The sequence below is a fragment of the Protopterus annectens genome, chromosome 5.part1 (assembly GCF_019279795.1).
Source record: "Protopterus annectens isolate FY-2018-M chromosome 5.part1, PAN1.0, whole genome shotgun sequence".
NCBI classification, from domain to species: Eukaryota; Metazoa; Chordata; order Ceratodontiformes; family Protopteridae; genus Protopterus; species Protopterus annectens.
In genome coordinates this window covers 427,514,029-427,536,607 of record NC_056736.1, presented here as the reverse complement: position 1 = coordinate 427,536,607, position 22,579 = coordinate 427,514,029, and positions in this window count along the sequence as shown.

The window sequence follows — 22,579 nt, the reverse complement described above, 5'->3', positions numbered from 1 at the left end:
TTTTGTGTGCAATTCAGGGCTGTATGATGACTACCACTACAATTGCCTAAGTTGAAAATATAATTGTCTAAGCTGAATGCCATCTGCCATATCACCTGCATGTAGCGTGTGCCTGTGTGTGTGTGTCTGTCTGTGTGTTTCTGTGTGTGTGTCTGTCTGTGTGTGTCCCTGTGTGTGTCTCTGTGTGTGTCTGTCTGTGTGTGTCGCTGTGTGTGTCTGTGTCTCTGTCTGTCTGTGTGTGTCTCTGTCTGAGTGTCTGTGTGTGTGTGTCTGTCTGTGTGTCTGTGTGTGTGTGTCTGTGTGTGTCTGTGTGTGTCTGTCTGTGTGTGTCTCTGTGTGAGTCTGTCTGTATGTGTCTCTGTGTGAGTCTGTCTGTGTGTGTGTCTCTGTCTGTGTGTCTGTTTGTCTCTGTGTGTGTGTCTGTCTGTATGTCTCTGTGTGTGTCTCTGTGTGTGTGTCTGTGTGTGTCTCTGTGTGTGTGTCTGTGTGTGTGTGTGTGTGTGTGTGTGTGTGTGTGTGTGTGTGTGTGTGTATGTGTGTATGTGTGTCTGTGTGTGTGTGTCTCTGTCTGTGTGTGCCTCTGTCTATGTGTGTCTATCTGTGTGTGTCTGTCTCTGTCTGTCTGCGTGTATGTCTCTGTCTGTCTGTGTGTGTCTGGTATAACCTGTAATGTACAGTTCTTGTCTTCCCCTCACAGGTGTTGATGTAGGTGTGTTGCCCTCCTGTGGTCCACCTGATGTTAGTGTCACCACAGACTCTAGCAGTGATGATGATAATATGATTGAGGCACAGGCAGGGTTGTCAGGGGCTGAATCTGTGCCATTGGTTGCCATTCCACCTGTCTCCCCCTCATCCTTGCACACAGTTCCCCTGCCTGCACATACCCCATCACCACTGGCCATACAGGAAGGACAGTTGATGGGTGGTAGCATGGAACAGGGAAGTTTTGTGACTATGGAAGGTGTGCCTGCACACCATGCTCCCAGTTAACAGACTGGTGATGTCCCACACAGGCATGTGCCCAGCGCTGCTCGTAGGAGGACCACTGGCCAACATGCCCCTGCGGGACTAAGCACATCAGCTGGAGTCACCAGACGCATGTTTTGGGCTGTAATAGAGGCACATGCTGAACAGCACAACAGAGACGGTCTGAGGCTTCAGAGGGCTGCTTGTCCGTTCATTAACTGATAACATCCAGGCACTTGCAAATGCTCACCATCATCTTGCAGATGTTTTGAATAGATGATTGGGTGACATGGTGGGAGTCCCTGACAGTGGCATGTCCATTCTCGAGCGTGGAATGTCTGTGTTGGAACATCTGGTGGGAGTGAGGTGTGAGGCATGTGGATGTAGGCCAGCTACATCACCTGTTGAAGGTTTACGTGAACATGCTACTGCACATGCCCGCTCCCATAGTGGCGGTAGCAGCAGCAGTACTGCTGATGCTGTGCAGTCTACACCAGGACACAGCAGGCCACATGCATATGGTCCTGGATGGTCACAACAGGGACATGATTCCAGTGGACATGTGTCATCAGACGGTACCCAATCTGGACCTCTGCCTGGTAGTGCCCGTGCAACCCCTGGCAGGCGCAGGTCACGTGGCCATTGCTGGACAACGTGAACTGTGACACCTGCCTTGTACAGTCTGCAGCTGTCAATATTACCCCTGTGTAGGTCAGTCTCATGCCAGACCTGTGTGCGTGCATACACACACACTGGAAACAAATGTAGGGCACCTCAACACACACACGCATAACATCCACACACACCCAATGATATCACAGGCCCTAACACATATGCATGATGTCATCCAATGGCACAGCCTAGGCCTCTGGCAAACATTATCACCCTGTGCATATGATGATGCCTGTGCCGCATCCCTGTCATCCACACCATCAGTGCAGGCACATGTTCATATGGTCTGATGCACATGGTGAACATACTAGGTAGACAATTGTAGATTAATATTTTTGAGTAGTGTTGACAGGCAGCAGACATAACATGTATTGCAGTTTTAGAATGCATTTTGTATGTTTGACAGCATGCACCATGTGTAACAACACTAACAGCATGTTGATCCTGACATTCTGCCTTCCTCTTTCAGGTGTAGTTGCATGTGCTGGGGGATGTTGGTGTATGCAGGAGTCCCATATGTACATGTTGACTACCCGCAGGTCAGTATGACAATACCTGAATGCACTTTGTAGCTTCCACATCAGAGTTATATTCTCCCATGTTTCAATTATGTTTACTGTTCTAATGATCCTAGAACATGATAGCTGTGTAGTAAGTTACTGTGTTCAGAGACGGCACATTCATAGTGGGTAACATCACAGGTATAGTTACCTGGAGTGCGGAGTGGGAAAAAGTGTGGTATGCTGGATGACATGGGTAAAGGCCAGTGGAAATAGTGGCATCTCATTGGGAAGCAGTAATACCCACTGCTATGACAGCATGCAAACACATACACAACCACACACTCAGGGATTCCAGACACAGTAACACACATTCTGACACACACACACACACACACACACACACACACACACACACACACACACACACACACACACACAGTTGCCAGTGTTCAGATGTCAACCCCTGCCTATGTGTATATCATCATTATAGTACTACACAATTACAAGATGCGCCACAGAGATTACACATGTACAGGTAGTTGGAATGGCCTAAGATCGAGGACATCGACAAGGATACTACAGTGCAGTGAATGTATGTGGGGAGGGTGGTCTCTCAGTAGGCTATTTAACAACAGGTCATACCCCAGGGTGTACATGTTAACAGGCGGTTAGTATGCCCATCTACGATTGATGTTATCAATATGGATGCTAGACTGCTTTGAGTGGATGGAGGGAGGAGGCATTAATATTCCACTTTGGTAAAATACAGCCTCACTCCAGGAACCGGACAGCCATACACATGGACAGCCATACACACACACACACACACACACACACACACACACACACACACACACACACACACACACCGGCAGTCACAAAGATATACACCTTTGTCACACACATACAGACACTTTACATGTGTGTGGTTTAACCAACTGCATTTGGCTTTCTTTCTACACTTCACTCTGTTCTGGTGTCACCAACAGTGTCCAGGAGAGTGATAGCATGTGGGATGTATTCCCAACCATACGTGACATATATGGGCACACACCCACACCTGCCAGTACTGTGAATCAAACACATGGCTATCTCATGATAGGTACTACAGCAGTACAGCACTATCACATCCGGTACAATGCTTACTGACTGTTTCCTATAACAACGGTGCTGATATATGCATAATATATGCACAGGGGAGGTATTACTGTTACAGGTCTCGTGGGGTTTGCCTTCGGTGCCACCCTTATAGCATTCTACATTGTCTGTCTTTCACTTCAATTAACAAAACCTGACTTTAGCAGGTACACAGGTTATTGTAGGACTGGTTGTAACACACCAGTGAGCTGTCCTCAGTAATTGTTCATCTGTAAAGAAGCCCCACCTCTTAGTAGTCATGTCCAAACATCCGTCCATACCTCATGTACGGCTTACTGTACATAGAGCATATCACCATATACAGTTGGCAATGTTGAGGCTGTATTGCAACAGCATGATGTACTAAGACAACAGTCACTTTCAGACATCAGACACTGCACACTCATGGAATCTACACAAACAGCAATACATGTACACATATGCGGTTTACATCAGTACGTGCACTAGCAGTTCAAGAGGATACATTCCACACCTTCCCCATGCCATGTGTGAAACATAGCTGAGCATTACACCATAATGGATGTTGTATTCATGTACTGGTAGGACACCACCACTTTCACTGAGTAGCCAAGTGTACATATATGACAACAGCACATATCAGCATGACACACAAAGCATTATTCCATGTCATACTCCTACAAATTGTTACTTGACAGTGCCATGGTGAGGCCAGGGCACTGTAATGGTCAAGAGTGAGCACATCATATATGCCACATACACCTCATGTGTACTAGAAGAGTGCCAGCAATGTGCTCTGTTAGAGCTAGGCAGTACACTCATTCAAGCATTTGCGAGGTCTGTGGCTTGTAAACATCTCACCCCAGCATGTACTGGCTATTGTGGTACTAAGGCTAATGTCTAGACAGCACACAGCATGCATGGCTTGCAATTGTTGACATGGGGTATATGTAGGAGCTGACTACACATGGATGTACATGTCATGAACATATCACCTGTGACTACTCAGGAACATACAGTGCAGAGCTGGATTTTCCTGAGTCTGTCAATACAGGCCTTGTGTAGGTCCTATGGTCCTGTTATTTGGGTATGTTTGTAGGCATTGCATTAGGTGGACATGTCTAAAGACATACATGCCACATGGGGTATTGTATGATATGATAGGTGTCATGGGTGACCAGTAGAGAGGGGATTATTACCTCTGTCAACATAGATATCAAACCTTATGTACTGTTAGCATGCTATCTGCCATGTGCATGTGTGTAATGGCTGTAGCCACCTGTATGTAGAAAGGTAAATGAAAGCTATGGTAATGTAATATATGTTGCATGAGTGTGGGATGTACATATCCAGGGCAGGTATGGTTAGGTCATATCCAACCATGAGGGTGTTGGTTACTGGTGTACATCAACAGTCGACCGTGTTAATGCTGACAACATCCGAGGGACCCTGGTATGTGTACAACTGAGCAGGTTACAAACAGTGATATTATTGCATTGCATAACACATTATGCAGCTGGGTCTGTACATGGGTACATTGCACAGTTGATGTAGACCTAGGTACAGTCCACCAATCAAGGGTTATCTGGTGGTCTACCATATTATGGCATACCACATATGGATGTGTGTTGGTAGTCTGGGAACAAGGTGGTGGATGTATATGAGGATACAACCTAGAATGCAGCATTTGTCACTGTCACCTGTACCTGACTCATCTGTGATGCATTATGTCAGAGTAGTGGTCCTTACATGTGTGTAGCCTTTATGAATATGTGTACACCACCACCTGGTATGGTCCATACCACTGTTATGGCCCACATGTTTGGATCTGAGTTCTATGGTGGTAGGGCAATTGTGCACTACAGAGCCTTCAGCCAGGTGTTCCTCACTGCACAGATGTCGGTATTCCTCATTGTAGGTTCTACATTGAGCTAATGGATTACTAAAGCCACACATCTAGCACGGGTTCGCATAGGCATCCAATGCAATTGTCATGTAGGTGTCAGGGTGTTACTTCTGTGTGTAGGACATTTGCCTTGGAATATGGCTATATGGGTAAATGCAACCTAGGTATTATCCACACACATGTGTAACATGGATGCATTTGTTCTGTGTTGAAGGCTCGTCATTTGGTCATGATAGCCTGGAATGACAGACACTGGATGACCTAATAATAACAGCAGGACATTGGCTCATTGTTTTGGTCTAGCAGTTGCCACCCATACCATGACATCACTGCACGTGGCATTAATGTACTTGGTAGCAAACGCCCCATGTAAGGTGACGGACAGCGGCAGAGCTTGTGTATATGACCAATGTGAGATATACTTACAGTAGCAGTCCTGCTAATAATAACAACTACTACCACAGCCGGGAGAGGTCATCTTGTCACCTGCACCTCAGTACCATTACACAAGGTGGCTTACACATTATGCTTGCACATGCCACTGTTCCACGTATAATGCTACTGTCCACAACCTGCTATCAATGTATGCCTTTCAGGGCAGCAACGTGTGTGACACATGCTGTAGGTAGCATCCGCCTGTGTGACCCAGGTAACCTACTGTCTGTCATGTCCACATATGCATGACTGTGTATATGTAACATTCATATGTCAGTACTTCATGTACATGTATGCATGTGTATCACACAGTACAGACACAGATATATCATTTGCAGGCCGCATACAGGTATCAAGTAGTAAACCAGTATGATGTGCATATATACTGACAGGTAAGATGTACCTAACTGTAAACCTGTGTGTTTACAATAGGAGTCCATTACAACATGTTCTATACATGTAAGTGTTTGAGCATGCACACTGTGGCATTCAGTGGTTATAATCAGTGCATCCAACAAGCCCTTTGTTACTAAGTGTATGAGGATGCCCAGTATAACCTTATGTAGTTGTAGTCATAGTGCATCCCAAATGGCCCTGTGCTACTAAGTGTATGGGCATGCCCACTGTAACCCTGTATAGTGACAGTAGTTGTCCATTCTACAGATGGCCATACTCCATTTCAGGTTCCTGTTGGACACCTACTTTAAACACACAGATCTACAGCTATGTACTTCGTGACTGTCAGTCTCCCTGTTGTAAATTGTAGAAGGGCAGGATGACTTCCTTGGGATGTGCAATCTATGTGGCACATCATGTAACTGTGTAGTACTGTAATAGTGATCCTTAGATGGGCAGGAGTTCTGATCCCACCACTGACAACTGTGTTTGTATGTGTGTGTCAGCAAATGGCTGAGTGTGTTTGTGTGTGTCTCAGCAAATGCCTGAGTGTGTGTGTCAGCATAGGTTATGTGTGTGTATTTGTGTCTGCATCCTGTCATGGCAGTAGGTTTTGCTGCATTCCAAAGAGATACCTCCTTTTGCAATGGCCTTTATCCTTGTCAACCACTATACCTCTCTCTTCCCCCCTACCCACTGCAATTAATCGGTCCTGTGATGTCACCAAACTCAGACGTGGAATCAGTAAGTGTAATTGTATGTGTTCTGTGGCACATACCCCAACTGCATACCACTGTACTAGTCACCTTTACATAGGCAAGTTGTGTATGCACAATACTGGCAAGTGTGTGTGACTACCCTGTAGCCAGGCTTACACATGTGTAATGTCTTTTAGCACACCATGGTAGCCATCTGTGGTGACCGGTGTCTACAAGGTATTACATAGTTAGGAATGGTAAAGAATACACAGTCAAGCATGACTACAGTTGAGTATGTTATTTTCCTGTGTTACTGTTGAGCAGTGACACAGAAGTGTTCGCTGGGGTGTAGGTCCATACCCATCATTCCCCCACCCTAACTCCACAATCCCCGGGGTAGATTACCTTAGCCATCATTCCCCACCACAAACTCAGCATACACAACAACCATCCCTTCTCTTGTGAACTGCTTATGATTTAAATGTTATAACACAAGAGATGCCTCTGTTTTGTGTACACGTCTGTTCCTCTAGAACCCTTCTGTGTCACAAAGGGGGTACAGACGTGTGTATGTATATATATATATATATATATATATATATATATAGCTATGGCTGTGTCTGTGTATATGCATATATATATATATATATATATATATATATATATATATATATATATATATATATGTAGGTATGACAGTTGCACAGATGTAGACTTGTCTTTCTTGTTTAACAGAGTATAGTACAATCAAAGATACTGTACATATGTACACAAAGGGACTGTTCCATTTGTTTTCAGTACTGTGGAATACCTGTAGTAGGATGTGCATTATAGATGCCATGCAGCATGTGTGCAACCCAGATGGCTTAGTGGTACATCCAGTGACCTCAGTGTGCATGATCCAGAGTTTGAGACCTGCAAGCCTTGTTGGTACTGTCAATTAGGACCACATAAGACAATTTTAAGCAGGTGTAATTGTGTTTTCGTGACAGTAAGCAGTGGGTATACGCAGGTAACAGACATGTACAACCCATAGTACACGTGGAATGCCCTTCTTTGGCAATCCTGCTGATGTCACCCACCTACATATACACCTCTGAGACTGCTGTAACCCAGTATTCTCTGTAGAGCATGCTGTAACTGCATATGGCTGTAGTGTGATAAACTAGTTAGGTAGGGGTTCTATTCCAACAGAAACCAACTGTGTGTGTGTGTGTGTGTGTCTCTGTCTGCCTGAGACAGGAACAATGCTTTTTAGAGTATGTACACTCTTTATGACTCACGTGACCACCTTTGGCAATCCTGCTGATGTCACCAACCTAGGAATAGACCTCTAGGACCCCTGTAACTCTGTATTCTCCATAGCGGATGCTGTAACTGCATATTGCTGTAGTGTGATAAACTAGTTAGGTAAGGGTTCTATTCCAAAACAGACCAACTGTGTGTGTGTGTGTGTGTGTGTCTCTGTCTGCCTGAGACAGGAACAATACTTTTTAGAGTATGCACACTCTTTACAATTCACATGACCACCTTTGGCAATCCTGCTGATGTCACCCACATAGACATACACCTCTGGGAGTGCTCTATCCTAGTAATCTCTGTAGCACGTGCTGTAACTACGTAATGCTGTAGTGTGCAATACTAGTTAGGTAGGGGTTCTATTCCAAGACATGGCAGGTGTGTGTGTGTGTTTGACTGTCAGTGCCTGTCTGGAGGTGGCTGTGAGTGTCTAACCACTGGACATGTTGAGGAGCGGATTTTGTAGTTTTCCTATATGGTGTCCATCTTATATGTCACAATGTCCACCTCACGAGGAGTACAGATGTCAGTCAGCCAAGGGACTGTGTTGGCAAGCTATACCCCTACATCTGGCAAAAAGCCTGGTGAACAAAGTATGCAACCCTACTATTACCAGGAATACGTCCTGAACCCATGTGTCATACACAAACACACTCGCCTAGAATATCCCACTATGTTGCTAGTACCCTGCACATTGATGACAGATAGTAGGCATGGTGTGATTGCAGTGGGCTGCAGAGGGCATGGCACCCTGTACAGCAGTACAATAGGCGCATAATTGTGGACAATGTGCCTTTACTATGTTCCACACTGGATGCCTGCAACATTTGTGGTGCCATCAAATGTGATCCACAGAGGCCATACAATGCCTTACACATGTGCTCGGTATGGACCGATGCCACTGACACCAGGGAATACCTGTATCATGCTATCAATGCAGGTGCAGAGTCAACCTGCTGACTATAAGCAGGTTCTGCCACACTAGGCCAGTATTGGCATATCGGAGGATAACGGTCTGTGTACACAACATGTGTCAGCTGAACCAGGTACACCTGTACATGTCACTGTACATTATTGTGGGACATGCACATCCCAGGCAATGTCCATGTCAAGGACTATCAAACACACACATGGCATGCATTGCAAAGCTATGGCCATACACAATGGTAACCAGGATGTCAGGACAATTCATACAATACCCATCTGTGTGGGACATTGCAGACACTACACCCCTGTACCACACTGCACACCATTGTCGAGTGGCGTGATGCCAAGGATTACCCCTCACCCAGCATTGTACAGCCATCTTGCACAGCCAACCACTACACTCCCATGAAGCAATGCACACATGCATGTCAGTACTGGCGCCTTGTATCTGCGTGGGTGGTATGATGCTCCCAACCACAGTCACTCCCAGTATAACTCTCACTGGCATACCAACAGATATCAGACACGTTCACATGCCCTAGCCCATAGAACCTCCGGATATCCCCTGTGGTGCATATAGTACCTGTGCGTTACTGCAGTGTGGCAAACTAAGTGGTTTGGAAGTGTATATGTGGGCCTGGCAAAGAGTGTCAATGTGAGTCCATTAGAGAGTGTGGCTGTGTTGACAATGACATCCGTTCATGTAGACAGCCATGTGTGCTACACCTAATGTCTGTCTACTATATATATGCTATACTATATATCTCTATTGCAGATGTCACATACCAACACACATATATGTTCTTACGGCACACCAACATGTCAGCTTTGTTGCACATGGAGTACCTGCATGCACTTGTAATAGTAATGACTAGTCAGTCAGGGCTTTGAACCCCTGTACTGGTAGGTGTGTGACAGACGTTGCTTAGGTTTTAGTCTCCAAGCCCTTCTCTGATGTACTTTGCCTCTGTCTGTCCCTCCCACACACTCTCTGGTGGATGTGGAGGTGTACACCTGCTCAGCAGCAGCTTGTGTATTGTAAGTGATGGTCATGTTCGAGTGATGGCCTCTGCACCTATTGCAGTCCTCCTCTAGCTGATTGCATGTGGAACAGCTGCGATGATGTTTCCATAGCCATTCACATGAAGAACACAGTACTATATCTAGGAACATCATGTTGGTGTTTGCCCCTGACAGTCACTGTGAGTGGTACCTGGATCTGAAGTTTGGTAAACGACATCGCAGATGATATCTGGATGTTCGTCAAACTACATACACAGTGGGAAATAGCCTAAAGACAGGAGGGTGATGTGCCAGACATGACAACAGCATGTAAGTGTAGCTATGCTTCATTGAGACAACTGCCTGTTTAACAAGGTGTGTGTGGTAATGGCTATTCTGCATGTTTTAAAACTGACAAGACAGTGCTCTGTTTGTGAGGGAACCCCATCTGTAGGGCCATCCATGGACTGGTCAGTGTGTGGGACCATTTGTTTCCTGTGTTACTCACTGAACACACATCTGTGAACAGCAGGAGCATAGTGTGAGGATTGCAGCCAGTACATGGTGATAGTGATGAGTTACTGCCATTGCATCCCTGACTGGACATATGTCACATGAAACAGTGGTATGACAGACACTTTCTGGGGTTCTCAGTGACATGCCAATAATGGGCCACTGTTCATAGCTACTGTCACAAGTCTTCTACACATTGTATAGATGTCATGCAGTATATATGCATGTGTTGTGCTCTCACTGCAACAGTATACCATCTGTTGTGTTGGGTTGATGGTCATATCTATGAATGCTGTTGTAAGTAATCCTAAATGCTGTTGAATATTACTAAGCCATATCTGTGTTTAAACTGCAACACCATAGGCTGTATGGTTTTGGAGATCCCAGCAGAACCACCTGTCCAACTTCAGCTGGTCATGGCACCGGGCACCAGCACATCTGGGGCCCAGCCTTGGACCTCCACCTCTGTTGGCTCTGCACTGCCTTCTGCTGGTACCGCCACTGAGGATGGGGCTTGTTCCCCCTGGGAGCAGGTCCAGACAGGGATATGTCCGCTGTTGTACAGTCCGGGATGTGGTGTGTAGGGGGCTCAATAAGGGGCTTTGAGGCCAGATACCCCAGCTCAAGGGCAGAGTGTCACATTTACAGGGTGAGGCTGCCCCTCCTAGACAGCCCCCAGCACTGCCACCTTTGCAGCTGTTTTGGTGCAGTGGTGGCTGCCCATGGCTGGGGACCACCGTCCCACTGTTTCCATCTGGGGGCTCATGGGCTTGTAAATGCCGAACACCCCTCCCCATCCAAGATATATCCCCCCACATGTTATATACCGACCCTGTATGCTGTCTTGTCTATCATCCTACCATACCTATCCTCCACAGGCATACCTACTCTCCTTCCCCCACATCCCACTCTCACCCTACAAAAACAGAAGGCCTATTGGTTCCTAGAACAATATTTGCCCCATACATAGATGTCCATTTCACACATGTGTCCACTGGACACATGTAACCCTTTTAATATGTGTCACAACATACTCCAGTTGTCCTCACCCCTGTCTCTCAGGCACATGATCCTAGTATGCACATGACTCCTAAATGTTCAAGGTACAAGTGATGCGGATGACCCCATTGTACACACAACACTCCCAGTCCCTCTATGGTTACCCCGTGTACCTTTATCATGATGATGATTTTGCAAACAGCACCTTGCAGGAGTACTGTTCTCACATAATGATTGGACAGGAACTGTTGTGTTAACGTAAATAACATGCACAGAGTGATGTATATGGCCAATGTACAAATGATTGCGTGTATGACTGACACATTGGAATGTACCTCACAAGACATCTGCAGCAGCTGGAAAGGCCACAGAAGTACCTCACAAAGAGGATTACTGGACTCAAACAAATGCCCTACACTGACTGCCTCAAAAAACTCCAGCTTTACACCGTAGCATATCGCCTACTCTGAGGTGATCTCTGCCTAACATATAAAGCTGTGTCATACCCAGAGCTGTTGGACATGCTACACCTAAAGAAATCTCAATCCCTCTGAGCTACATGCTCTAGGGACCTAAACCTTGTCACCACAATAAACAGGACATGCTGGAGGGATAGATTCCTATCCCAGAGACTTCCCATACTCTGGAACAGGCTACCCATCTATGTCAAGCAAAGTTCTTCATTAGCACTCTTCAAGAAAAATCTTGATGAGTGGATGGGAAATAGGAAATACACCCTGGGGATCACTTTTGTGTCTCTGCTCAACAGTGGAACAGGAAAATAACTTTCTTGGGTGGCGTAAGCCAGGGAACCTTGTTGACTAGGCTTACATAGGCCCTTGGGCCTATAGCCTAGTACCTACCTATGAATCTATGTCTGTCTGAGGGAGTCTTGATATTACATAGGACAACACCACTACATAATACAGGTGTTGCTGGTGTTTCCCTTTTCATTCCTTTGTAATGCTTTGTTGTCACCTGGGATGTTCCTGCTATATCTATATATATGTATGCATCTATATGCTGGCCATAAACTCTCACACATACATCTACATGATGGAATACATTTCCTATATTGTTGAATGACTGCGCTAGATGGCATGTTTGTGATAAGGTCCAATGTCTGTATATCTGCCATGGCTTAATGGTAAATCACAATAGCTGTGTGCGCAGGGTCCTGGTTTCGAGCTTTGCAGATGGCGTTTATTTTGTTGCTGGCCAGAACAAGGCCATTGGATACGGTGTAATTAAGGCACATTAAAGCAGTTCTGAGTGGATGTGCGTAGGTTTGCGTGGTGCTAAGCAATGCTAACCTCTGATTACAGTTTCTTACACTCAGTTAGCCTCTACATTGCTTTACCAGTGTAATACTCGCATACTGGCGGCCAGACAGGCTTACACCCTCTTGCTGCCGCACTTGCAACTGCACTGCATTTGTTGTTTACATCTGACTGTCACACCCCTGTGTGAGAGTGAGGACTACGATATTACCTTGTGATGCCTATTACATCGGATTACATGCCTACAGTATTGGGAATGGCTGCCCATTAGGCGACAGCATGCGGTTTGACTGTATGGAATCCGCGGCCTGTCCAGAGTTTGATTCATATCATTGGTGTGTTCCTCTTACAATCTGCACCCATCTGGCTAATACATGGGAACTGACACTCTTCAATACAAACAAGTAATTGGGTTTTGGAACCCACATCCTTCAGCCGAGTCATGCTACTGCATCCCTAATATTCTATCATCTTTCTAAGGTTGTCAGTGGAATATGTACTTTCTGTCCCTATCAGACCTCTTATATGACTGGGGAAATATACAAACTGAATTAGAGACAAGGCATAACAACATCAGGGCCACATTTAAATTATTGGTGCTATTAACCTGACACATCGACAGACTCAGAGCATATGAATTCATACACATTGTCTGAGGTAAATGATGTTTATAACTCTTAATTGTTGTCATTATTCATTACGTGTAATTCACCACATTTCCTCCATATGTCACTAGTTTTAGGAGGGATTACATGGGGCAAAGTTTGAAACTGAGTCGAAATCCAAGACGTCCCTGGAAATCGGGGACAGTTCAGAGGTACGCTCCCTGTTTGTTCCCCCAATGGTTTATGTCCTGTCCAGTGGATGTGCTCTTAGAGGTTGATAGGTAAGGGCATCAGTTATTCCCATTTCGGAATATTACTTACATCCCGGGGCAGTCCTAATATGACTTTGCCAGCCAACACCTGCTTGCCTAGGCCCATAATTGCATACCCATATTTCCCCCACCTGCCACTCCTTTATAGCACTCATCCTTACTGTGGGTGCAGGTGGGGTATAAACACATCACTACACACTGCCCACTCTCCCCATGTCGGGACACATTTCGTATGTTGTGTTGACCCATGGGTTATCAGGCTTGCACAACCTACTGGTCCGTGTACATCTACGGCTGGTTTGGTAAGTCATTACCGGGACTGCCTCTGATCATTAATTTTTGGTGTCCCACAAAGGACATCGATGTCTATGTTTCAGGATTAGACCTGGCAGCTCTCTCCCACTGGTAGTATCCTGCCAGTGGTCTGGAAAGTAGTGGTGTGTTTACCTTTATTGTGTGTCTGTATGCCTCAATGGCCTAGCTGGGGGGGGGGGTTGATGCTACGTGTTACACATTTGTTTATTGAACACCTCACCCCCATATGCATGGCCTGCGAACATATGTTACTCGTAACTGCTGTATCACATCCTAGCTATATACATGTGTATATTTACAGTCACATATATATATATATATATATATATATATATATATATATATATATATATATATGTACATTACTATACACAGATATATCTGTATATGTATGCATACATGTATATTTATATTTTGCTGTCCATCTATAATATATATATATATATATATATATATATATATATATATACAGATATCACAACATATGGGTCTATGGGTGTCTGCATATGTATATATGTATCTATATTCTGTCTCTGTATGTACACATTTGTACTACGGAGAAGGAGAGGCTTATCTCTATGTCGCTATGGATAGAGATAGATATACACACACATACCTCTACATATATACGTCTACATCTGGTTATTCCATTCCTTGCCATATAGATTACACTTTGCTGCAGTGGGACTCGTAGTGGGTGTGGCTGTTCATTGGGCGACGCCTCTGCCCAATGAACACATTTGCTTATATCCCTAGGGCTTTCCATATAGGCCCACATCAGCCTACACCTGCACACCTAGACCCATAAGTAGCTACCCATAGTTCCCCCACCCTCGCCTCCTCAGCAGCACCCATCCTTACTCTGGGTCCTGGTCTGTTCTGGACACACCACTACACGCTGCCCACTCTCCACTTCACAGGACCCATTTCATACAATTGTCTCAGCCCATGCGTCATCAGGGTTTCCCATCCTTGTATTCCAAGTATGTATACACCTAGGCCAGAATGGCCAGTCTATCACCTTCTTTTGGTCTTGGCAATTTTGGGGGTGTCCCGCAAGGGACGCTCCAGTCTGTGTTCCAAGATTAGAATTCACAGCTGCACTGTGTACCCCCCCCGGTTGTATCCTGCCTGTGGTCTGGGGAGCAGTGGCCTCTTTACTTGCGTGTATGTTTCCCGTGTCCGTCTGGGGGTGTGGAAGGGCATGCTACGTGTTTCATTTTTCTTGCTTGGGCTCTTCACTTCCATTGGCATAGCCTGTGAACATATGTCATTCTTGTGTGCTGTTTCCTATCATAGCTGTATATCTGTGCATATCTACGCACACACACACACACACACACACATATATATATATATTTATATATATATATATATATATATATATATATATATATATATATACCATATATATATATATATATATATATATATATATATATATATATATGTATATGTGTATATATATCTATATATATATGTCTGTAAAGCAATACATACCCCGTGCAAATGCACTTACACATGCGTACTGGTGTTTATATATGCTTGACCTGCTTACTAGTGCCTTATTCATTATGGCACTGATACTTCACTGCAGTTATCTTTTAATTGATATTTTGCATGCTATACAGCGGACAGATGTCGCAATATGTTCATGTAAGGATTACTGATGGTAACTGGTATGTGATACATTGGGATTCGGTACAGGAATGTCTGTTCGTTAGAGGGTTGCTCTAACCCATGCACTATTGCTGTGCTGCTTCATTTGCATATATACCCATATACCCATGGCTCCTGGTTCCCCAAACACACCCCAATGCCTCCCTAACACTGCTGTCATCCATTCTCCAGTTGGATTCGCGGTGTATCCACACCACTACACATTGGCCACTCCCTACTCCTATAGAACCATCCCATCAGTTGACTCACTTCACGTATCCTCAGAACTCCCAAACATTTAGTCCACAATCATTGGTGACATGAGCGACCAAAAGAATACTATTCGCAATTTTTGAGTTGCCCCATATGGGACATGCATGTGTTTATGTCAAGATTAGACTCTATACTTCATTACATCCTTACTCCCATTAACATTACACTACAATTAATTAATATGTATGACTATGTGGTAACGCACACGTTATACATGAGATCCTAATCATGTACGTGTTCGGCATATTTCTTTTACAAATAGACCGGTTTAGTAATTGGCGTTGCTGAAGCAGGCAGATCACAGGAATGATTCCATGTGTGGGGAAGTCCTCACATTTGATTATTGTCAGCACAGCACTGACTTTGGACATTTTACCCACTTCTGCCTTTTAGCAGTTTCGTCCCGTCCCTCTTCTGCACAGTCTATTATTCTATCTACTGTCGAGGTTTGTAAGTGCACATTCATGTTATTTATGCCTGCAAATGGAATACATGTGTTACAGAGAATGTACTTCTACATATCGATATCTGCATGTGTGTATGCATATATACCTATAACAAACTCGCTGACCTCCATGGGCCGGTCCAATTAGAACCAGGCCATCCAGTGTGGCTCCATAATTTCATACTCATAGTTCCTCCACCCCACCCATGTTAAAAATACACATATACCTTCCATAGTAGGTTTTGCAAGTGTTGGGGCATGTTTACGCTTCCGTTGAGCACTTGTACATGACCTCTGCACTCGCACAATTTCCTGTGCACTTCAAGGTTGCGGCAGCATGCCCTTATATATATTCATATGGCGCTGCTGCGCCGTCTGTGGTGAGGTCACTCAGCGCAAGGCTAAAACCGTCCTTGCACCGAGTTTCTTGAATCCCAGGGTCTGTCATTGTCCATGTTGGAGTGAATGACTTGACATGTACCTCCCTGGACTACATGAAAAAAGACACGGAAGAGCTCTTGGATCATGTAGCCCAGCAGGTATGACCCTAGCCCTGAGTAGCATCCTGCTTTTGCCCAGAATAATACCACAGTATAAGGGCAAAATGATTGACTTCAACAATTGGCTAAGCTTCTGGTGTAATTCAAAGAGGATCCAGTATCTGTCTGCCTGGGATGACATGATCAAAAGACCACAATGCTTTGCTAGAGATGGTCGGCTCATGTCGCACCTGGTTACTGGTTAAGGCTCTTGACACCCCTATAGTGCCTTTTTTAGGCAAAGTTCAAAGGACAAAACCACCACCGTAACAGGTACATGCATGCAAAATCTGAAGGCAATGCTACTCAAAGACAGAAGTCTAAACCTCAAATTGCACTCTCTCAAGTCACTCCTAAAAATGGAGAACATCAATATCTGTGCAATAACTGAGACCTGGTTCAAGGCTCCAGACAGCACCCCCACAATACTAGGCTACAACTCTCACCACACTTTTCGGCCACCAAACCAGGACCGAAACACTAAAGGTGGAGGAGTGTCCATATTCACCAAGGATATTCACACCACCAGGCTAGTTGCCCAACACAATTTGTCTGAAATTCTCCAGGTGCAACTAACACTAGGTGAGGCTGCAATCCAAATTGTAGATTGCTACAGATCACACACCATGCCCCAAGATTCTCACTACACCTTTCTAAACATACTGGAAAATATTAAGATACAACCAAACACCCTAATACTGGTTGATTTTAACTACCCTGCCATTAACTGGGAAAACTACTCGTGTACCAACAACTTTGCCCAACGGTTCTTGGAATTCATAAATTCCAATGCCCTAGATCAACTAATCCATAGTCCCACCAAGGGCTCCAATATCCTAGACCTGGTCATTTCCAACATGGTAAATCGATGCTTCACACCTATGGTCACCCCCTCATTGGTCAGGTCTGACCATAAGCTAATCACCCTTGACATCCACATCCCTCCCCCACCCCCAGTAAGGAAACCTTCGTAAAAAAACTTCTCCAAACCCAACTTCATGCTACTCAAGTCAGAAGTAACAAACTTCATGACACACCCATGCAGACAGGAACTGAAAGTTTGACTACTGAATCCTACACTAAGGCACTGTACGAGTGCATTCATTCGTGCATGAATTGTGCCACCCCAAATAGAACCAAGATGGTCTCCTCCAAAAAAAGGAAGCCAATCTGGTGGTCCCCTGCCATAAACAAACTTTACAACAAAAGGAAGAAACTGTTGCAGAAAAGAGGAAAATCCCAGGATGCAAAAAACTCCCTTACCAGCCTCAGTAAAAAGCTGAGATCTCTCATAAAATCCTCCAAAGCTAGTTACAAAAATAAAATTGCCAAATATTCCAAAGACAACCACAAGGAATTTTATAACTATGTCAAGTATCTAAATGGCAATGCTCAGATCTGCTCTGAGCTACAACAAAATGGCATTAAATATACTGATCCCAAGGATATGCCAATATCCTGGCAGATCGATTCAGTGCCAAATTCACTCCCCTCTCACCCCCTAAAGGCCCCAGCTCAATACCAAAAGATTGCCAAATTCCGGTAATAACAGCCACACAGGCAAAAACCACACTCTCCAGAGCTAAGAATACAGCATCCATGGGACCAGACAACATCCCAGGCTGTGTACTACATGAACTACAAAATGAACTGGCACCTCACCTAAGTGTCATGTTTAATCATACCCTCAACTCAGGCTTCATGCCCACTGAGTGGCACACATCCACAGTTATCCCACTCCACAAGGGGGGATCCACCTTGGAACCTGGGAACTACTGCCCATTCAGTCTGACAAGCCTGATCTGCAAGGCCATGCAACGTATCATCATGGAACTTATAAACAAAGACAGTGGCAACCTTCAAACACTGGACCCCACCCAGTTTGGGTTTGTGAAGGGCCAATATTTTCTCCTGAACCTGATTGACTTCTTTGAATCAGTCTCCAGAGCAGTGGACAAGGGTAAGGCAGTCCACACAGCCTATCTGGGCCCCACCAAGGCCTTCAACACCATCTCCCACTCTGGAATCATAGATAAACTTACTAAGCTGGGCATTAATCACTACATCACTTGATGGGTTGCCAACTGGCTTACTGAAAGAACCCACACTGTAAAAGTATCCGACTCCAAATCCAGCTCCAGACAAGTGACAAGTGGAGTACCTCAGGGTTCAGTCCTGGGACCACTTTTATTTGGCATCTACTTCTCTGAAGTACAGGTGAACACTAAGGGACTCTGGCTAAAAAGTTCGCAGATGACTGCTAACTGGGAGCCATTATTGAATCCCCAAATGATGTGGATATTCTACAAAAGCGCCTTACAGAAACAGATGCTTGGTGCCAGAACCATGGGCTCAAGCCCAATGGCAAGAAATGCATAGTTATCCCCTTTGGGAAAAAACATGTACTCATGAATTACCACATAGGTGGCAGTACACTAAACACTGAAAGTGTGATAAGAGACTTAGGGTCACAGGTGGACATTGCTCTCACCTTCAATAACCACATCACCACAACAGTCAGGAAATCCTTCTATGTGGCACATCTCATCATTAAGGGCTTTTCATCCAGAAAAAAGGAGGTCATTGTCCCACTGTACTCATCCCTCATTAGACCCATTATAGAATACAACACCCCATTTGATATGTACCTTTCAAGACATCTGCAATAACTGGAAAGGCTGCAGAAATACCTCACTAAAAGAATCACAGGCCTAAAGCAGATAACCTATGCTGACCATCTAAAAAAACTCCACCTATACTCTGTCACATATCATCTATTCAGAGACGACCTCTGCTTAACATACAAGGCCATGTCAAACCCAGAGTTGATGGACATGCTAGACTTAAAGAAATCCCAATCCCTCAGAGTCACACACTCCAGGGATCTAAACCTTGTCATCACAATGAACAAAACATGCTGGAGAGATAGGTTCCTGACCCAGAGACTCCCCAGTGTCTGGAATAGACTGCCCATACATGTCAAGCAGAGCACCTCTTTGTCCCTATTCAAAAGGAACCTTGATGACTGGATGGGAGATAGGAAATTCACCCCGGGGATCACATCAGGCATGTAGACAGGGGTCCAGGGAAGTAAATATTGTGGGAAGAAATAGCCAGGGAATTGTTATGGCTAGGCTTGTATAGGCCCAAGGGCTGATAGCCTAGTACCAACCTATGAAGGTGAGTGACATCAGCAGCAGTGCTAAAGGGGGATAAGGGAAGTAGGGAAGTGTGAATGACCACAAAATCAGGTCTCTACAAAGAAACATGCACTCTCTCACACAAACATTCACATTTACACAGTTGCCAGGATCAGGATTTGAACTCCTACCTAACTAGCTTGCTACACTATAGTATGATACAGTTATCACAAGCACCACAGAGGTTATATACTAGTGAGTTGTTCAAAGGTATCGTTGAAGGTGAGTGACATCAGCAGCAGTGCTGAAAGAAGCGGTACAGGGGATTTAGTGAGTGTGAATGGCCTCAACCACATTAATCTAGAAACACACACACACACACACACACACACACACACACACACACACACACACACACACACACACACACACTCTCACACACAACTTTACATTTAACAGGATTGAGATTAAAACTGCTACATGGATACCTATTTGTACTGTAGAGTTACACAGTTATCACAAGCACCACTGACTCTATGGGCTGAGGACTAACCAAAGGTATTTCTACAGTGAATGACATCAGCACATCATGTAATATAGGCTAATGGGATGTGTAGTGGGTGGGACAGGTCTCATAATGGGATTCTCTCTGTCACTGTCTGTCTTTTACTTCCCTACATCTGTGTGTGTATGTATGTTTGACATATTATATTATGTTGGCCTTTGATATGTGTGTGTATTCCTATCCATTGTGTGTGTGAAGTATCAGTGGTGAACAATTTGGTGTGTGTACACAGACAGTTGTGAATAACCGACATCTGTAGTCCACTGTGTTGTGAGACATGGGCTTAATTTCTCTAAGTGTAGGAGCATGCCCAGTACAACCTTCTATAGTGAGTGTGTGCATCCATTCCAAGGAGGGTTGGACTCCAGTTCAGGGTTTTGTGTGCTAGAGCTACACCTAGCAAACTGTTTCTGCAGGACATCTGTAATAGGTTGCCAATATGGAGACACAATGAGCTTATCATACAGGGGATACTGTAACTATTGCTGTATGTGCTGCTTGTGTGACATGTTTGGCTGTAGCATAGATATTCTGACATATGTACTGTATTACACTGTGATGTGTCATGTCATCAACTACTCACAGTTATCATTCTTTGCTCACAGTTATTTACTGGGAAATACAAGAGGAATGAAGCTGAGAACAATGTTCTGAGGTGTATGGACTACACATTCTGGCACACACCTCCCATTGTGGAGGGGTAGCTACAGACAGTAGACTGCTGGTTCTGTGTAAATGGTGCAGCACCTTGTTAGTATGCTGGCTGGGGTTCCCCACCTTCTGCTTTTCTCAACTTCATGGAATGGCCATATCCTGCTGAGGCCATACCTCTCAGCTGTACAGATACACCCAGGTTATCCAGAGGCAGGACTCATGTATCTGGTCAGTTTACCTTCACATTGTGGTTACAAGCAGTTTTGTGGCTATTCATTCATAGGTTTGCAGTCGGAAGTAATATGGGCGGACACTGGAGTTTCAGACTTCACACATTCCATGACACCCATGCTTTTACACCTCCCCTCAGTTATTCTCTTCTCCACCTAACATTATTTAAGTAATATCTCAGAGATATCCCTATAATTGGGCCGTTATCCCAGTAGTATTTATGGCCTGATCCACAGTTCTTGCAGTAGGACATGGGAGGCATACTACTAGCATTTGTCAACATGGTCTTGCATTTGTTTTCTGTTTATTTTTAGATTGTTAGTTGGGACCCCCTGACATTCCATACATTGGCACTATGGGTGAGGCATGAACCTTTGCCAGAGGACTGTAGGTCATTTGAGAGTGCTGCAGGCCATCTGTTACTGCATTTCTACATGAGATTGTGAGGGGGGTGCACACCTGCAGACTTCATTTGATATGACTGTACTGGTATTTCGGATACTCTGTTGGCATCCATTTCATATTGTAATGTGACCTATCATGCAGACAGGAGGCATATCAGTAGAGTACACATGTCAGAGCTTAATGGCATATATTTCAGTTTCAGACTTCTTACCATTCAGAACTGGAATGCAAGTGCCAGACCTGTTGTTAGTATGTCTGTGTAGGTCTGGTGGGGGGCTGTTCACCATTGCCATCATTTGGAGGCCTTATCCCAGCCTATCTTCATGGTCATCTACACCTGTCCTGCTGGGTGAGGCTGGTGGTGGATATGTGACCCTCATTGACATCCATGTGTGTGACCTATTGACACCCACAGTTCTTTGGGCCATCACATGTACTGCAGTGGGGGTTGTCACCTTGTGTGGTGCTGCCTAGTATGTTAACACCAGTATCTGTTATGAATTTCCTGCTGTACCATATAGCTGTCTGCTGCTATTCCATTCAGCCACCCAATTCCCTTGCATGCTTGCATCCATATCATACATACAAGTATGAGAACATACTACTCCTCTATTTAGTAATTGATAGGAAGAGTGACTTACCTTGTTGCTGGGCCAGTATTGAGGACAGTGCTGGAGGGCTGCCTATGTTGGATGCACATAGTACACTCCCTGTACATGGTAAAGCTCAAGTAGTGCCATGTTTGTCATCCCTTTTACTGTATG